Source organism: Scatophagus argus, chromosome 7, assembly GCF_020382885.2.
Source record: "Scatophagus argus isolate fScaArg1 chromosome 7, fScaArg1.pri, whole genome shotgun sequence".
Classification (NCBI taxonomy): Eukaryota; Metazoa; Chordata; class Actinopteri; family Scatophagidae; genus Scatophagus; species Scatophagus argus.
Genome location: NC_058499.1, coordinates 7,719,543 through 7,740,087, shown reverse-complemented (window position 1 = coordinate 7,740,087; position 20,545 = coordinate 7,719,543). Strand labels below are relative to the sequence as shown.

General features: G+C 40.6%; 1 protein-coding gene across 3 annotated transcripts in view; it reads left to right on the top strand.

Annotated features, from left to right (window-relative positions):
• The window catches only part of LOC124062105 (contactin-1a-like), a 60,236-nt gene that overhangs the window by 2,194 nt on the left and 37,497 nt on the right, over positions 1-20,545 (top strand). Inside the window, exon 3 of one of the 3 annotated variants that reach the window (XM_046394621.1) lies at positions 6,201-6,411. The exons of the other annotated variants lie outside the window; for them this stretch is intronic. The gene's annotated coding sequence lies outside the window, so the exon portion shown is untranslated. The remainder of the gene's footprint in view (positions 1-6,200; positions 6,412-20,545) is intronic. 3 annotated transcript variants of the gene reach the window in all.

The following is a 20,545-nucleotide window of genomic DNA, read 5'->3' as shown; positions in this document are numbered from 1 at the left end:
TTTGCAGCATCATCTCACTACAGAGAGAGCAGTTACATTTTTAATATTAGTTGACGTATTGATGACATTGTGAAATAGGATGATGTAGGTTTCAGGCTCTGTAATTATAGTTAATAGATGCTGTGGCTCTTCTTGCAGTCTGTGTGAAACACAAGATGTTTGCCTACTTGACAATAATGCACAATGGGCTAATATTTAGATAAAGCACAGGTATAGTTTATATAATGGTTTGAAATAATGGCGTGTGTGCATGGCACAGCTCCTTGCAACAGACATATCCTTTAAGCTGCTACAACTTTCCATTGTGGTCTAATTAACTCAGAATTACCAGACATGAAGTGATCAATAAAGCAAAACTGGAAGGGCATTATGACATCTAATGGGCCCATTAGCTTGTTATTCACAGTTCTAGAGTTATTTAGCTTTTGTGATAGGCAGAGCTGACTGAATAAGCATCGGGTATTTTGGATTGTTGGTCTCAGATGAACACATTGATGCACGTTTATGAATAGTTTTTTTTCCCCTTTAAGATCAAACATTGGATCTGGTGTTGCTTATCCAACATATAAATGTGTATATTTTCAGATCCACTCATAAGTATCTGACCACTTTCAGGTTCTGAACACACTGAAATGTTTTCGACCACCCAAATTGTCATTGTTCCGTTTCATTTGCCATTCAGTGGTATGTGTGAGATTCTTCACTGTGTTTTTGTCCTGGCTGAATCAGAACCATAAATGTGGCACAAAATGTCAGAGGAATTCCATGGCTGCCTGTCAAGTGGAGCACTTTATGAATCTCGTAAGCCTGACTGCTGCTAATGCATCCTGTGCTGGCCTGTGTACACCCTGAGGACAGACCCTCTCCTTCATGCTAGGTGAATGAATTTACTCTGCTCAGAAGTAGGCTAACGTACTGCGTGCAAGGCATCATCTTACATTTTCGCCGCCCCCTGCTCTATAATGAAATATGTATTATGTGGAGTTTTGTATTTTGTAAGAAGCTGTTCCCTGCCAGCACACGGACTGTAGGACCACAGTGGCTTGCAGAGCCTGCATGAAGAGTAACTTTTTACATAACACACTACCCTGCTGCCAGACATGGATGTTCTGTGATGCATTTCAAGGCTACAGCCTCAGCCTCCATTAGTGTCACATTCAAATGAGTCAACACAACCGTACACTAACTTCTCCTTTAGTTTGAAGAGTCAGTCACACACATCTGTCATGTATTGAGGTAGACAGGCTAACTTCACCTGAGGCAGGGAATAGGACTGTGTTCAACCTCCCCTTCTCCACTTCACTTAAGTCACCTTAATGTAATATGAGTATGAAGGCGAGAGAGATTACCTTTACTCATCTGAGTTTTTCACATTAGCAAACCAAATAAGATTTGTTTTCCATTTTCCCTTGTCCTGTAAAACATTAGTGTCTTCATATAAGCAGGATAATTGGATGCTCAAAGCAGAACCTTGGATATTTGCCATCCAAGATTAAAGTAATTTGAAACTCATTTACGAGACTAGATTTGTTTGCAGACGTCCTTCAAAGCCCTGGGTGACAAAGTCATGGGTAAAGAGTCAAAGAATTAGCTGAAGAGACGGTAGATTTAGTGTGTGATTTTGAATAGATGCTAAACTGATTGGCAGCATTGGCATTTGGCAGCAGTGGGGCTCATTTATCAGGCACCGTTTGTTCTGACAGACTGAATGCAATGTCAGTCACGCTGGAGGGGATATGTCCTGTAAATTTGTCTCATTGTTAAAGTGAATGATACGGCAAGACGAGAGGCAGCCTATGAAGACAGTCTATTTGTGTGCAGAAACACCCACACCCACACACAAACACACACACGCGCGCACACACACGAACACACAAACACCAGCCTTTATTGCTGGAACCGTCTTCGCTGTGTGCACAAGTGCTTCTTTTTGTCCTGCTGACAAACATGCGATGCTCTCGTCTTGATGCTTCCTTTAGATTGCTCAGCAATTTACGCACCGGCGATCAATAGTGAGATCCACTAATGGTACGGCAGTGAGGCAGAGACGTGACGTGTTCTGTGTTTGCCTGGAGACAGACCTCTCCTCTGTTCATGCCTGAGGAGGAGAAAGGGCCTCAGTCCCCATCTGCCATCATTGGCTTTGTGAATACTAGCTGCACCAGGCCTGCCATCGATTCTCCAGCCGTGGACTGCTCCCTGCTCCCTGCATGCATGTGACCCTATAGATTTTATGTGTAGAGACTGAGCTAAGTGGGAAAACCCATAGGCACAGCACACATTCAAATCCCACTTGTTGATTGTTCATCCCATTTGTGCAGTGCTAGACCAAACTGTAACTGTAAACTCTTTCAGATATTTCAGAACTGTTTTGTCTTTATCATCTTGTTAAACTTGTTTGCTTTGTAACACCGACTGGGACAAAAGAGAGCTGAGCAGATCAGAGGTGAAGTGATTAGTCAGTTAATGGATTAGTTGGTTGACAAATTGATGTGCCTAATTTAATAATTGATTTTTTTTTTTCAAACAAAATGCCAAATGTATGCCAGTTCTAGCTTGTCATGTGTAAAAAATGCTACTGTTTTTGTCTGATGTGAACTCTGATGGGTATTTTTCAGTATTTTTTGATGTTGACCAAATGACTAAAACAGAAAATAACAAGCAGCTGAAAAAGTGGGTAATGAACGCAGTCTTTTGTTATAGCCTTAATGGACACATAAACATTAGGAGCTAACTGTATTATTTGAGCACCTTACATTGTTTTCTATGTGTAGGATTCTCAAATCATCCACTCTGTGTTTGTCTAAATAAGGTTTATTGCCTGGCCTGATGTTCTATTACTGGGGCCACTATTTCCTGCTTGAATCTAATCATCCCGAATACTTGCTTCTCGAGGTTGGTTACTTTTAATGCCAGACCCCAAATGGACAATTATTCAGCTTTATTGAAGTTGTTTTATTGTTTGCCTGCATAAATGGAATTTCATTGATTTACACAAATACATCTCAATGCTGAAGATAGAAATAGATGTATTTGATATCAACTCCTAGTTGTTCGTCTATTTATAGCATTAAAGCTTGTGGAGAAACATGCTATTCATTTAGTGGCAAGATATAAAAGGGTATTGAAGAAATGGCTTGGTTGTAAAAACATCACAAACCAGTCTCCCCTAAAGATATTTCTTTAAGTGTCTTTTATCACAGAACATTTAATCTATTCCTCTTCTTGTTATCAGTGTGATTTTGTTTGTTGATAAAGTACCTCAGTAACCATATCTGTTTGTCTGCCAAAGTGATGTCTCATTCAAAATCAGATTACTTAATTTCCGCTAAGATAATGTGGACCGGACATGCAGGTATTGTTAACATCTCCCCCTGCCACTCCTGTGGGCAACAGGAAGACACTGATCAATGTCATCAAAGTGTTAGCATGAAGCTGCAGTGATAAGCATTTGTCGTTGGTCTGTTGGGGAAACAGAAGAGTATAACTCCCCCAAATCATAATTCAAATAATACTGACAAAAAGTTTGATCTATTAAAGAGGTCACTGATGAACTGGGTAAGTGAGTGAGTTACTGACTGGTAACTAAGTTTATCGGTTTACACAGTTCGTCTAATGATTTTAAAACTTGATTTTAAGTTGGTGACGTTGAGACATTTTTTAGCTACATTCAAGAACAATTAAACTCCATAACTGGGTTACATTTGACAGGATTTCACTTCTATTCTCTGATTCGCTGCTCCGTTTCCTCTGAGATATTTTTAGATTTTACAATCAAAGTAAATCTTTTGGGATTTATGGACTCAATTGGAAGGAGATTACACATGTGTGCCCTTCGCCTGCTAATTTCTGTTAACAGCATGATCAGCCTTTTTAATTTTTTCAGATAATATTTGACTTTCTTCATTACAGTGTCGGCACAGAAGATTGTTTGTCTACTTATTAGCGGGGCAAACGTTATCTGGCGTTACTGGGATGCATTCAATTTCCTCATTAATTTCAAGATTTATTTGCTCATCAAATAGCTAATTGCTTTTTGGTTGTTGGTAACCAGTACTACAGAGGTTTGTATTTAATGATGATAAGACGTAAAAGTGACAGGATTGCAAGGTTAACAAGTTCAGAGGGCAGTTTTCCCTAATTAAGTAGTCAGTTTTAAGCATCTTAATGTGAGTGGATCTTAATTAAACTACTCCTCAAAGTGTCAGATTGCTCTTGTGAATTTGTTTAACATTTCACTGAGCTGAAATATCATGTTACACACAGTGGACTGACTTCTCACATGGGAGCCTTGAGCCATCTGTTTTTGCACCATTGTAGATGCAGGCAGATACATTGTTTACAGAGCTGCAGAGAAGACTGTACACTGTTTGGTCCTTTAAGAGATGACTTTCAATTTCATGTAGTTTGAAAATCAGTGGGGTGTGTCTGATTTATTACCTGGGATTTCAGACAGAAGTAGATGTAGAATGTAGAAAACTTCTACAGTTATCAACAAGTAAATTCGAGATCTTTTGTGGTCTTTCGAGATATTTCTGTCTCTTTCATTGGGTTACAAAATATGTTATTAGACCCAGATCATAATGAAAGTGATTAAATTAAGGGATAGCTTTTTTATGGAGTAGCGGAGATGTTTTTGATGATGAAATGTTGGAACAGAAATAATAACCTTTGTTTTTGGTGTAAACCTAACCTATACAACTGTATCCCCTCTGATACTGTAATTTATTCCATAATCTTAACATGAAAGCTGGTATTTAGCATCATTTTAAAGATTAGATCACCTGTATCCCCTATCGTTGATATTCTCAGGAATGGGCAGCATTGTTTTGGATTTAATCCTATTTAATCTGTCTTTATTATGGGATTGTGAAAGCTTACTGTTGTTTCAGCTTGCAGTGTTATCTTATAGTGCCCGGGATAAAGAACAAGCCTGATGGTGCAGGGAACTGTCCAATTAGGTATAAAAGCATCTTCCTCTTTGGGGCAAAGCCACTCTTGGGGCCTCTGAACAAGGCCTGTTGCTATGGTGCTGGGAGCATGTGCAGAAGACAAGAACACACCTTCTATGCTAGCTCAACATTCAAAGCTCCCAAGCATAACCCTTCTGCTCACACAACCAGCTTTCATGTATACTGTATGATGTTTTTCATGCTTACGCCGTGTATATTTCCTCACAGTTGTGATGCATATTGTATATGGTTAACAGCTCAACAGTGTTACTGCACTCACTTACTAAACTGGAGTCATGAACTTCCCACCTCAGTGAAAGACTGAGGGTAAAAGGGGATTCTTACGCTAATCGGAAATGTCCTTGGTGAGAAGCATATCAGTCCTTTAGCTGGCTGACCCTGAGCTTTCTGTGAGAGGGACTTCATATGTTAGAAGTGTATGGATAGAAGGCTAATCATGCAGAGAGCTCAACGGAGAAGGCCTCCTGGCACGTGAAGGGAATGCTGAGGCTCTTGGGAAGCCTCATTTTACATTTAGGGGTGTCCTGTTTTCCCTCTCTCTGGACAACTGGACAGCTAAATTGTTTGTGGATCAATAGTTTAGCTTCCTATTGGCTCCACAGAGTGAGTGAAATGCATTTGAACCCAAGAAATCCCATTAGACTTGGCAGAGATGGGAAGTATAGCACTGGGGGCCGCAGCAAGTGCTATTGCTATGCCCATTATTCAATCTCCCTGTTTGTTTACCTGTAGTGCTTCTGCTGATTCCATCCATAGTCTATTTATACTCCTGGTATCTAATTTTTTTTATTTCCATTTCTTTGCTATACAGTTACATCCATAAATATGCCATGATAATCCTATATATTCTTTTAATACAAATGATCCTATTTGTGCTGTATTTTTAATCATTCTTTGTATGCTATAATTTCCAGGACACAGCCTATCACAGAGAGATCTTCACTGCGGGGATCGATTGAAAGTCATAAGGCTGTGTGGTGCTCCACTACAGACCGACTGATTGTATATTAATGCAGCTTACTTATGACTGGAGCCTTTCTGCAGCCTGTCTGTATTGATTCAACACTTATTCAGAATGCCTGTTGTTTTTCAGTTCAGCTCTTTGGCAATGTAAAAGGCAGAGAGGGAAAAGGGGAAGGGAGAGAAGGAAGGGGGTGGAGGGGTTGCAGGGGTATAATGAGAAACAGAGAAGAACAAAACATTTGGAGCTCTCCCTTCATTCCTTAGATCAGTGTAACCAGAAATAAAAGCTGTGGCTGGTGCAGGCTCTGGGCTGTGGGCCGCCGCTGTCCTCTCCTGGCTCCCTTGCCGTGCTGCCGGTGTATTTGTGTTTCACTGGTCAGCCTCCGAGATCCTGGACCCTATGCTGCATCCCTACATGAAGAGCCCATTGATGTGGGCAACATTAGCATTCGGTGTAGGCGAGCACGACAAACAGGTTGGTTTCCCGTTTCACACTAACTGACCTGTTCTCTCTCTTTTCCCTGAAAGAGTCTCAAATCAACCCACTTGTTGCATAGCTAATGAGAGTGGATAAAAGAGGTCAAACAATGCTTATGTAGCTCTCTTCAGTCCAGGCAGTGTACTCTTTGTATAAGGCCTCAACATGCCAACTGCCACGTCAGGGCAGTGCTTATTTAGCTGGCGTGACACTGTCACATCTGGCTCACAAACTCACAAGGTGATGTAACCATGTGCGTCATGTTTTCTGTAGGTGCAATACAGCACAATAATCCAGCACTAATAGCTTCCGAGTCGACAAAGTACCCTAAAGTGTCCCTGAACAAAAGTTGTTCTTTCTAGTCGGCATATCATTATTCAGATCTAAAACCGGCTTTCTTAGAGAATCTGGCTGATTTATGCATGAGACTTGTGCACTAATTATGCTGCAGATTCCGTCCTTGGCTTAGTTTGTAGCTGCAGGAGCGTCTGTTGCAATGTGCTAATTCATGGTGCTGACATTATTCTCGCAATTTTACTTAGCAGCGGTAAATTGCCTCCAAGCAAAAGTGGCTAACATTAGCCCATGAAATATAACATGTTCAATCTTGGTGTTTACTGGCTCTGTGTTTTAATTATCATGAGTCAGACTACTGCTTGATGCTGAGAGAGAGGGGGGGGAGGGGGTGAAGCCAGCTTCCTAATTGCCGATCGTTTTCTTCCGCTGTTGGACATTTCAGTCTTAGTGTAGAGGAATTTATATGAACAGCAAAAAGACAAATAATGAAGATGTGAGTGATGGTAGGACCCTTTTTATTCTCATTACTGGCTGTCTAGACTGAGAGAGTTGCCAGCAATCACAACATGAATTCCTTGTCTGTTGACTGGAAATAGCTCTCAAGTTATTCCATGGAGAAAAATAAGAAATGCATGCATGTTAATGGTGTATTTGTTGAAAGTTCAGCAGGCCTTGGCAGTGGCAGACAGCCTCCATAGTGTATGTGTGGGCCTCGTGGTTTGATGTGTCAGTACAGTCGTCAGTGTCACTGGTTGGATTATTCATGAAGAAGGTGTAATGGCAGTGAGTGAAGAAAAGGGCATCCAGAGGTGAATCTGACTTTCTGTTTTTTTATTTATTTTCTAACTGTGCTCTTTTCACACACTTACACACAAACACACGCCTTTGCAGTGCGCTGACTCTTATCTGCAACACACAGCTCCGCTCATGCTGCACACACAGGGCCATAGTGTGTGGAGGGCAGACGGAGTGAAGGGCACAGCGTCGCAATCAGCCAAGCACACATCCACTGTCTACACACAGTCACAGACACACAAACACATGCACAATGGATAGGAGGAGGAGGAGGGGCCCTACTTTACTTAATTCCCCTGACAAAAAAAAGACAAAGCAAAACACTGCCCCTCTATAAGCGGGGGGTTAGAAACTACTGCATATTGAAAGACTGCTGGAGTACATATTCATATTGACCCATGACCAACCGGATTATCATTTGACACCAGTACAGTGAAATGGAAAGGTTGCAAAAATAAAACAAATGCCTGAAAGTAACAATATAAGTCATCAATCTAAACAATTTATTAAATCACTTATTCCATTAGGATTAAAAAGAGCAAGAAATTGTCATCTCATACAGAAAAGAAAATATAAAAGAAAAACTGAAAACTGATTGATTTCCTGGTGGCTTGTCATTACTGTGTGATTTCCAAGCAGATGTCATACTGTCTTTGGATAGAACCAGGCTAACTGTTTCGACCTACTTCCAGTCTTTAAACATTCAAAAAAATGAACCAGTGTAGGAACTATCTTCTTCTTTACTGCACTGTTTCAAAATGATGTCTGTGGATAACCTTAAAAAACCGGGTCACGATTTCTGAAATAGACATTGCTGCTGAATTTTTCAAATGTGTTTTTTGAGCACCACAAGCAAAGTGTCATCTAGTTACATTTTATTAAGGAGAATATATGAGAGCAGACAGAGAGGCAGACATCTCTACTGTTCGCAACAAAACAATTGAGATGGATAAAAAGCACTACAGGTAAGAGGAGAAATATGTGTCCCTGTCCCTTTAAAGCAGAGTGAATGCTGCTAAATTAAGTAGCAAGTGAAGAATTATCTTTTGAAAAGTCATAAAACTGTTTGGTGCTGTGGTTTTACTCAAGTACTTTCATCAATAAAACCCAGCACAATGTAGGTAAGAGGGCCCTCTTACTCCTCTTAGGGCAGTCAAGCAAAAGAAGCTGTTTAAAGCATAATATATGAAAAATCCCTTAACCTAGTTTAGCTTTCTCGCTGCTGGAGGGAACACAAGCATGATTGGGAATGCTGTAAACCATGTAACTGCGTGGGTTGTTATCTGAGCTGTGTCTCTCAATTGGACTGTGCACAAACAGCTTCATAACAGTGAAGAAATGATTTCCTTATGTAAAGTGCTCTGAATGCCAGAAAGCCTCCACTGATCTGTGCCTCCTTATGCTGACGCAGCCAAGTAAAGTCATGATGTACCAGTTTCGTGTTGGAGGATTACAGGTTTTTGAAGAGACAGCACGTTAAACTGATCATCGTTGCGGAATTATCTTGACAGTCAGTTGATCATGGCATGGCATCATAACCAAAGCACTCTTTTTTTTCAATACATCTCTCTCTATTCTTCTCTGTTGTTTCAGTGGGCACCTGTTCTGTGTCGTGAGCCATGATCACATAGCGTGACTTGGCCAAGAGGCACCAGATGACTCAGGTCTTTGCCCGGGCTGTGCTCATTGTCAGTCAGCGCACACTGCTTTCCAACAGGCTGTCTGACTGTGGCCATGTGCTCACCAGTAAACACAGGTTACTGGGTTTGTTGACATGGACACTGTGTTCCACACATGTGAATGCATATGATGGTAGATGGTTATCTTTGCAAATATCCTTGCACGCACAAGTTGTCTTTTTGGAATCTTTTTGTTAATACAAAGGAAACAACCAACAGAGAAACAATACATTGGATAATGTGTTGTAATATATCAACAAATATTGGATTGTACCAGTTGTCATACTCAGGTTACTGGTAATTTGAATGAGCCTCATGCTGACTGTTCTGAATGGTATATGCAGCTTCTTGAGGAACTTGAGAGCCAAATAACAAGGGAATATTATTTTACACATAAATGCACTCATTGAGTGGAGCTAGTAGGGGCCCAAGTAGTGGAAGAAGAATCCCTGTTGGGTCAGCATGAATCTGCATGGCACTGCTTAAAAGCACTGGCACAGACCAATACAGTATGGCAGTCAATGGATTCACAGAGCAGGCTTTGTTTTGTGTACTTTAAACTCTGGAGGAGGTGTCTGAGCCTCTTGTTTGAATTGCTCAGCCCTAAAGTGCCTCAGCAGAAGTCTTACATCAAAAAATCTCTAATCTTGCTTAATCTTTCAATCTTAAAAATGCAATATCATATGAAAAGTCTTAATTTGGGTTAAGTGTGTTTTCTCACTCTGCTACTTAATTACTTATTTATCAGTAAGATTATGGGGTGTTTACATTCCCCTGCCCGACTTGGAATTATGATATTCCATTTGGGATTTATTGATGTTGTGCTTGTTTATTGAATTGCAAATCACATGTTACCAAAGTAAATACCTCAGTGTGTCTGATGCATCACAGATTTGTAAAAGGGTCTTCTTGTGGTCGAGATATATTCCAGACAGGCACCAACTCTGTTTGGAAACTAAGTGGCAGGGGACTTGTTTCTCTCTTGCTCATTTCTTGGAATTTTCTATCATCCATCTACAACTGCCTTGGAGAGAAATTTATACGAAACAGGAAATATTAGAGGAAAACAAATAGCTGCAGAGGCTGTCAAGTTCTGAAAGCGGCAAATTGTTTAAAGCTGCCCTCGGCAATCGGGCCGCTGTTGCATCAAAGCTTCAGCGGACTTGGGAGTTAAAAGCCACAGTGAAATCACCAAATTAAATTATCATTCCCAAAGCTTCAACACATCAAGTGCATGCAGCAGTCTGATGCTCTTTTCCTTCTTTTTCTGTTTTGTGTTTCACTGTAGCTGTGAGCTTTGACATACTGTAAGAGTGTCTGAAGCTGTGGCCACAGGTTTTCCCACAGGGACAGATTCTTGTGAGAAAAATAGAAACCGATGTGGTTGCAGTCATATTGTTCTTGTACAAACACAAAGCAGTGCACTGTTGATTCGGAGGGAAAATGAGCACATAAAAATGTATATGTACTAGTTTAGAATCTGAGCACTCAAAATATGTGGCTCTGCTGTTTAGCAATTTGAGACCTAAGTGTAATTACTGCATGCGAACAAACAAGACCAATAAAAACTCTTGCTTGATTGCCTCATGGCACGAAAGGATATTTCTTTACGGCATCTGGGTCTGTGCAGACTCCAGAGCAAACAAAGAGCTTCTCATATTGGTGATGTGAGTGAAAGGATGATGGTAAAATAATGTCCAGGGTGTTTTCTGGTTCAGTAAAGTGGAAAAGGGGAAGCAAAAAAGCACAGTGAGAATGTGCTAAACCTGCAACACAAAGGGGCATTCTGATGATGTTCTGCATTTTTCTTATTATCAACAAATCCCATGAATATACAAAAACCAACAATAAATTGAACAAATAGCCTGATATGGCATATTCCTCTGTTCCTTTTATTTAGAGTCTATGCCACATACACAGTCTTGGTACTGTAAATACTCATTAGTGCACCAAATCTATTGCTGAAAAATATATTTTTAGCCCTGTTTATGTAAGACAACTACAGTGCTGAGCTGTTTCAGGCAAATACTTAGGATTTGTGACCAGTTTCAAAAGATTTTTGTCTTTTGAATAGGCTCAGTCCTGAGGGTCATCAGAAAGTATTGAGATCCTCACACTATTGTTGTTTTGGGTGTTTTTATGGGTTTTGCAGATAATACGAAAAAAACAAAAACAGAATAACACCAGACTGACTTGTTTCGGTGAGAAACCGTGGGCAATGAACATTTTTAAGCTTTTTCTCTAATCGTCCTAATCATGGTGTTAATTGATTACAGCAGTGATACCAAGATGTCAGTACAGCATTATGTGAATTTAAATGAATGCTCTGTGATTGATCCATCCTCCCTGACTCAGATTTATCTGAGTTGTTCTTACAAACATTGATTTGTCTCCTCATAGAGATTCCATTTCTCAGGCATTGCTTTGTGTATCCTGACACGAGTGAATTGATTAATAAATGTCAGTGATTGGCTGGTGTCTGACCCACATCCACAAAGATGTTGCTGTATCTCTTGCAGTGAAAAGCGGCTTGTTTGGCCTGTGACTCTGACTGACTGACATTGTGCCTTAATGGTCATTATATTCTCATGTGCTCAGACGGTACATTTTTTTCTGCCATTTTACAATCAGTATTGCTGGTGGTGAAAAGGTCCCCTCAAGTGTTGAGCGAAGGAAAAGCTGCGCACTTCAGCTGACTTGCACAGTGCAGTGCACACATACTACTTATTCATGCCCACCGCCCACCCACCTACACATTCACTCTGGAGGTGCAGGGTTTCTCTGACAAAGCCGGGAGAAAACACAGAAATTAAGCAGTGTGTGGAGGACGCGATTGTTTGGTTTGACAGTGTGTCAGATCTCTTCAGAGGAAGGTAAAGATTGCAGCCATTACACACACACACACACACACGCACACATACACAATAGCTCTGTGTCTACTAATAGTCCTCATTTCAAGACTCCTGCGCTGAAAGCCTCTCACCTTCAGTTTGTTCAAACAGTCTTCTGAACAGACGTGGGTAATGAAGACAGAAAAGCCCAGAGGTGAGATGTTGCTGGCGAGAAGGAAAATGAGGGAGTGGGCAGTTAGCTGGTGATGGACACTACAGTAATAATTAGTAACAATAATACTAGATGGCCTGATGTTCAGTGTTCAGTTCCACTTTCATTGTCACTTTATTTTTTGTTGGAGGCAAAGAGATCATGTTTGTTTGCTTTTGAGTGCTTTGCAGAGAGAGGAGGGGAGGGAGAAAGTGTCAGATCTCCAGGACAGTGTCAGACACAAACATAGGACCTGGCTTCTGTGCTCTGACCTTGTTTGCTAATTAAGTGTCAGACCTATTTTTCCACTCCAGAAAAGAAAAAGCTCATATCTTAGGGGTGAGATTGCCAGAAGGTGATTTCGCCCCTGTTGGCTAGCTCCTCGGGATCTATGTCTTTGTGTGTGGCCGGTATAAACGTCAGGAGTAGCTCCCTTTCTCATGAATACTGCATAAAGCCGTGAACATAGATGTGAAAACACTGTATAATGTTGCAAAAATGTCACCGTTACTGTCACTAGCATTGCTCCAGTCATCTGCTTCACACATGCCTGGTTTACCTCCTTACACAAAAATGTCACATGGAAGTCATCTAATAAATAGAGTTGGGCAATAAATCAGTGTTGTGGTGGAAGATTCAGCTCGGCCTTATGGTTATCATAATGTTTTCTATGTCTTAAAGGCTGCACAACATTTTGTTGAAAACATAGAATAGTGTATCATTCTGCATGTTTGCACATCACATTCCAATTTAAGGCTGATCAGTCTGTTGAGTAGTTGATCAACAGGAAATTAATCTGCAGGTATTTTGTTGCAGTCTACACAAGTCTCCTCTTGGATTTGTCTGTGTTTTTACTTGCCAAATGCTTGTTTGGGCCCTCACTATTTGTCACAAGATAACCTTTGCTGTGGTTTGGCAAACTGATTTGACTTAACATTGTAAATGGACAATATGTGCTTTTTGCTGCTGAGCGGCTGTCAATAAAAACTAAACAAAAGACATAAGTATAAAGTTGGAGTCCATTCACGTACAAAACAAGTTTACACTAATTCTCATCTAGTTCTTTTATCAATATACAGTTGAAGAGATTATTATGTTTTTTCTTTCCATTAACATCAACCTACCATTACTTTTACACAACATTCCAGATTCATTATAGAGACTTGCAAAGTTGTTTTCTTGACATATTTCCTCTTGTCTCTGTGCATTTAGCCCCCCCCCCCCACGCACACACACTTTACATTGTATGTGTTTTGTTCAGCGAGCATGAAAATTGCCCTATTTAATGACGCCCTCCCATGTTCCTCAAGATGCAGTGCCTCTCGAAGCACTGAGAACAACTCAGTGCCCCTTCGTCTAAAGGCCTCTATATCTCCATAGAAGGTGCTGCTTCAAGTGAACAACAGACTTCATGACAGATGACAGGTTTATCCCTGTTGTACTGGACATTGTTGTATGTCAATGCTGCAGGGCATAAGTGACTGTTTGTCCAGTCCTAAAAAGAGCAGCATTGTGCGTGTGACACATATCAGTCACTTGAATGCCACTGTTGACCTGTAAATGAAGGCCTGGGTCACAGCAGGGGCAAGCTAGCAACAACAGAGGGCAGATATCCAGCCTAATGAACCTTAATGTAGCACTCAGCGACATGACATGCTTCAGACAGTGGCACATACACATAGCCAAGATGAGACAGGATTTACATAGTATTTCACTGAATTCTTCAAGCTGAAAACAATTGTGCATTTTTTATTTTGTTTATTGTTGTGTAATGCAGACCAATGCAATCTGGATAAATATGACATGCATGACAAGCATCACAAATGCATGCAAACTGTTTCTAGAGCCTCCTTATCCTCTCTTTTTCTCAGTGTTGTTCTTACTCTCCTTTATTGTCACATACTGGCCGATAAGCATGCAGATTGGACAATTCCCAATTCTAAACCAATAAATCCATTTGCTAATTGGATTTGTATGCATGTTCCATTGGACAGGACAGACAGTAGAGGACAGAAGAAGATGGACAGACTCCCCAAGGGGTGAGGGGTGGATGCAGAGAACTCAGTGTGGCTCTAAACCTTCTTATCTTTGCCTTGATGACTCCTCTGGTGCAGGAATCAATACAGTCTGACTGGTTCCAGGAGCATGGGGCCTTCTACAGGAAGCGGATATCTCCAAACTATCCATTATGGATGAGTGGAAGAGTGTAACGATGAAAAATAAGAGGAGGGGAGAGAAGGAAAGAATGGAAGACAGAGCCAGAGCAGATGAATGAAAGATACAGGAAATACAGGAAGCAAGGATGAGAAAGAAGTGGAAGTGAATATGGGAGGACGAGTGGTCCTTTAAGAGCAGCGAATGAGTGGAGGAGGAAGAGGAGATGCAGGTGAAGATTGCAGCAGGGCAGTTAGCCTTGCAGCTGTTTTTATTGCTGTATCTCAGCGGCCTCACTGTGGCAGGTGCCTGCTGTTTCTCCTGTGTGGTTGTAATGTTTATTTTCAGCTGAGGGAATGGACACTGCCCTCACAGCTATCAAAATGAACTTGTCTTCTTCCCTCCCTGCCACAGTTTGTTCTCACCCCTGCAACTTGCCAGCAACATTTTTTTTGTATTACTTCTTATTCTCCTCATTGTAGCATCCTGTCCCTGGTACATACTGCAATCTTCTTACTTATCCTTGTTCACTGTCGCTCACTTTCTCCTCACTGTGGCTCTAATGCTTTCTGTTTATACCCTGTTATCATTCTCCATCTCTCTGTAAAACACACATATGCAAGCCCAGCCCCGTACTCACTCTCTCTCTCTCTCTCTCTCTGATGTTTTTCGCCTCCTTCAGTGTGATGTGAGGTCACAGCTGGGGGGTCCTGTGATTTGACAGCAAAATGTGTGAGGGTGCATTTGAGTGTGTGTGATGTAGGGGGCTTCACAGTCGCTGAGTGCCTGTGATAGAATGGGGCAGGATGCCAGGACAGTGGTTGCTAACCAGCATTAGCAGACTAGCAGTTTATCCTGAGGCACACTGTGGCAAAGAGATATACAGCTGACTCCACTGCTGCCAGCGCTAACGGTGCTGTATATACAGGCGTGTTGGGGTGCCTCTGCATGCCACCTCAGGGCTGTGTGCTCAGGAAGAGAGGTGGGTGCCAGAGCAGAGCAGAGAGTTAAAAAGTTAGCTTGCTCCTTATGAGTTGTTGTAAAGTCTGTGTGTGTGTGTGTGTGTGTGTGTGTGTGTGTGTGTGTGTGTGTGTGTGTGTGTGTGTGTGTGTGTCTGCTGGCTCTGTGATTCTGTCCTCTGCAGAGGGAACAGCTCATTATCTGCCTCTCAAAATGAAGCATCCTACCTCAACACTGCAGCTTTCCACACTGAAAGGATGAACCTATTGAAGTGTGTGTGTGTGTGTGTGTGTGTGTGTGTGGTTACTACATGTATATGTGTGCCTGTTTGTAGGCTGTTTTAAGGAAGGAGTATTGGAGGGGTAGTGACCCTGTTGTTGTATCTGTATTCTGTGATTGTGTGTGTCTGTATTACACAAGTGTTTCGGAGTCTTGTCATGTTTGCATCTTTCTTACTTCAGACATTGTTGCACATGTTTGAGCCACCAAGCTGTTCATTAAATTTTCATTGCTCATTTTCATTCCTTTTTGTGCACTGTATGACATGTGACATGTACAGTGTTTGATTTATTCATACCAAGCCTCAACAGAAGCATTTATCCTACATGCCCAGTGTCATCTATTAGGGCAAATACTATTTGTCTAGTTTCATCACTACATATGTTGTGATAATGTTGTGCCTTATAATGGATTTGTTCATTCATGTGTGTTGCATTTTAGGCCTTAGTATTCAAAGAGTGTTGGAAATGTTGCTTGTGGTGAGCATTTTTCCACCTCAGAAGCTGCTTCACAGCTGCACCATCATATGATGTGAGTCCCTATGACCTTTATATAATGACTTCATATGCATGATTTTATGTCACTGGGCTTGTACCATGAACAGCAGCATTACATATCCCCGCTTATCCTCTGAATTCAGACGCTCTCTTTCTGTGTGCTGTGACAAAATGTTGTGGGAGCCGACAGTGCATGTACGAACAATTTAGAATTAGGAGTTTATGGGTGAATAATTTGAAACACAATTTCAAATATAGACTAATTATTGAAGAAATTACTTTGGAAGAATGCATCAAAGAATTTAAAACAGATACAGAAAGTGTTGACTTGTCTTACCAGCATATGCAGTTAACTTTGACAGGGCAAACAGAGTGGATCAAAACGAGTCTTTGTACTGAAGTATTGTTGCACTTATTTTTAAAAGAAATATTTAAAATTTGTTTTCAGTGTTGCACAGGTCACAGCTGGTAATATTAGTTCATTATGAGTAATTTCGACATTTCCTCTACCGAATAAGTAATCAAACTCTTCTCTAATCCCTACCTAATTTCCTTGCTCATGTACAAGAAAAGGACTCGCAAAGAGAGCTGAACGCCTTTCAAGATGCCTTCATTCACCCAAACCTCTCGGCGCTACTTATATTAACATGCACACAAAAGCTCTTTTGGGCAGGTTGGGCTCTTCTTCTAAGTCACAGGTTGTTCAGTTCATTCTGCTTCTATTCTCTTCGATGGACTCACTGAGCAACAAAGAAAGGCTTTGAGGAAAAGATCAGATGTGGATAATCAGGGGCAATTTACTTTGGCTTCAGCTCAAGCCTCTAGGATACTGTAGTCATGTCTGTCCTATTATCAATCAGCCATAAACAGCAGCAGAAAAGTCAGACAAATTAATATATTCATGTGGGGCACGTTTCTGATTCACTGACCTGTTCTTAACCTGTAGTGCATGAGGTAACATTTCACTATGCATTGAGCCTGACGGGGCTGATGACACAAACATCACAAACATCACTACACATCTACATGCACCATGAGAGAGCTAAAGAAACATAACAGGGTGTTTGTGGGAATAAACCAATGAATAATGGTCAACAACTGCACGATAAAAGGAGATTAATGATGTAAGAATGAAAAGAAAGATAGTATAGCACCAAATCTGTGTAGAAGTGGGCTGTTTGAGTACAGAAAATGGTTCAAACGCTTCATCTATGAAAAGGGTCATTGAATATGTATTTTTGTTCTTCTTTTCGTGCATTCAATCGCCTCATTATGCCCCTGACATTCAACACCACATCAAATGTGACCTTAGAGAGAAGAAAGCCAGGCACAGCAGATTATAGACAGTTAAGAGACAGCACAAATGAGGCTCATATGCCTTCCATCAGTGTTAAACAGTTACATCTAGTTTGCTATCAACAGATCTAATTTAAACAGTATTTTTCATTTAATTCTTAACGTTTGTTTTAATCAATTGGAGCAAAAGGCGAGTAGAACTTTGTGATTTACTCATTTGCACAATTAGATGCATGATCAATTAGCTGCAGGTCATAATTTTCTGATAAAAACTGTAAATAAATAATTGGATGATTTTTAATTTCACTGCTTGTGATCACAAACTGCAACCAGTTTAATATATTAAACGGAAAGGTTAACAATGTGTATCAAATGTGATATTGGAATTTTCCTGTTTATGCTTTCTGTGCACTTTTACACAATGTGTTGTTGTTGAAAGAGAATCTTTTTATGTGTTTAATTATATATTAATTCATTTCTATAGCTATACAATGTTGCTGTTTAGGTATAGTGCATAAAGTGGTGGTGAGTGTGGCATTTCTTACATTTACAGGCTAAAGCAGAAATATCTGCATATCTTGTCAGTGCTTTTTGAAGAGTGTGTAATGATTGCACATATATAATTGTGGAGTGTACACTCCTTGACTGACTGCAATCAGTCAGTCTTTGTGTTATGTTCCTCTACCCCCACCAAACTAGATGAGAAAACTAATTAAAAACAGAGAAAATAATATAAGAAAAACTCTGAATACCCCCAGAATCTTTGCAGGTGAGAAAATCTAATCAACCCTTCCATAATCTGAAATACAGTTGACTTTCCAATATCAAAGCAAACTCTGCTCATCTGGTACCCCAAATCATATACATCCAACAATAATATATATCTATCTAAACAAACACCAACAACTACCCGTTAATGCTGTTTGTGTTTTTGTAGTTGGTGTGGCATTGTGAAACAGCACAAACTCTACAGCATTTACACAAGCTCAATGTACTGCAGCTGTATAACAGACAGAGGGGAGGAAATGATCCTCTTTTATTCCTGTCAGTGGTGGGATTGTGCTGAGTCAGAGGTCTGGGGTAAATCACATCGGAAGAAAAAAGCCAAAGCAATAAATCCGTCCAGACACAAACCCCTGCTCCCTGCCCTCCTCCACATGTTGTATTCTTCTGAGAGATTTGCATTGGTTTTGATTAGCCCGGGAGGTCATGGTTTATGTATAGCAGCATAATACTTGGTTAAATGAAAAGAAATGGTACTTCTTGCTTCTTTGCACATTTCTCCTGACTTTTTTTGTGTCCTGACTGGCTGATCTAAAAGGAAGCCATTAGGCTGGATTTGGTCTCAAGCATCATCTACAGCTCTCTTGACCTGATCCATTAGTTTTAATGACATGAAGGTTAAGTGCAGATTCCAGATTTCCGTGGCTGCATTTTAGTTCAAATGCTATGACTTTATCTGCTCTCAGCGTTGAAATACGCTGCTCATGCCACTTGCTCTCTCTAATCCTTTTTATTTTCTGTAATCACTTATGTAAGTTGAATGACCCAAAAAGTTAATGTTACTTACGGCCTTGGATAATACTACAGGATCTTCTTTTTGCTGTATTCTATAATTCTTCAGCTGGTGTCATTGACAATCCCTGACATAATGTAAGGCAGTAGGAGTGAATCGAGATCAATTCAGATGCATTTTCTTCTCTTACGGCATCAGCTGGACATAAATTGCCCAGTAAGATAGATAGTAACAGAGTATCTGGAAATGATGATGATTAAACACCTTCAAATCTAATCATTTTTATAAGATTATGGTTCTGTGTTTTTTTGTTTGTTTTGCCACAGCACAGAGGTGTTTTTGTTTCTTTTTAGCCCGATCACACATATGTATCATGTTGACAGATCTGGCTGCAAGCGATACCAAACCATTTTCTCTACAAATGCTGCTGTATGTGGTAATACAAACCTAAGGTTTACTGAAACACAGCCAGTTTTTCTTGTAAGGCTCCAAATCTGCTAAAGCTGCCTTAGTGTCCCCTCTATGAAATCCCTGCAACCCTCAGCATTTTCTCAGTTAATGCAACCCAAAGGCACTGTGTGAGAAGTTGTATAATGGTGGTTGCGTCCTGTTGCCAGAACAGAGCAGAGACCCCTTAAACGTCTTGTTGCCACACAGGCTGAGCATAAAACTTACAACAACTGCAGCAGCTAAATAATATATCACCACTTTGCTGCTAGCCCATGAGTAGCTCCACTGGTGAGGTTTGGTGTGGTTGTGCTGATCCAATTTAAAGAACTGTGACCAAGATACATACTGACAGAGACATTTTCCAATTGAAAACCAAACTTGTCCAATGCAGTGGAGATACTGCTTCAAGGCTACCTCAAAGGTTTCCTTGTCATTTGTTTGATACAATTTGTTATTGTTTATCCACTGATATCGATGGAGTAAGTTGAGATACAGGATAAGATAATACACAGTCTTTATTCTTTCTGTCTAAATTGTAGCTATTTTCACAAATGTTAAGGATAAAAAAGCAAATATGGCAACATTAGAAATCATTATTAGCTCAGAATTAGTGGTTGTTGAGTATTTGTGATTAGCAAACCTTTGTTGGGCATTTTAATGGTTGGGTGACTTCTTTTTACCTTTGGGTGACAGACTGTGTGCTTAATAGCCGGAAGCTTTGAATTATTCAGTATGCTCATTCCTTTGTAAAGGTAACAGGAAGTAAAAGTAGATTTAATCTGTTTAAAGAAAGGAGATAAACAAACTTCAAAGAAAAGTTCAATTGTTGGTGTTCTTCAGTAAGATGAATAAAAGAGGAGAAGAAAAATGCAAAAGGAAAGTAGTGGGGATGATGATTATGACAGTGTTGATAATACGTCTGGCCTGCTGCCAGGCTAATGATGAGATGTAGTCAAGATGGAGGATGGGGTTAAAGTTTGGGTGCTTGGGGAGAGGGGTGTTACTTGTGTGTGTCTGTGTGTGTGCGTGGAGGAAGGCTTAAAAGATTAAACCGGAGTCTGGCCACAGCGACGAGAGAAGACCCCTCTGTGGAGCGCTCTCACTGCAGGGAGGCTTCTTCAGTTGCGTCCCATTTGCATGGCTCCCTGTCCTGTTTGGGGAATAAG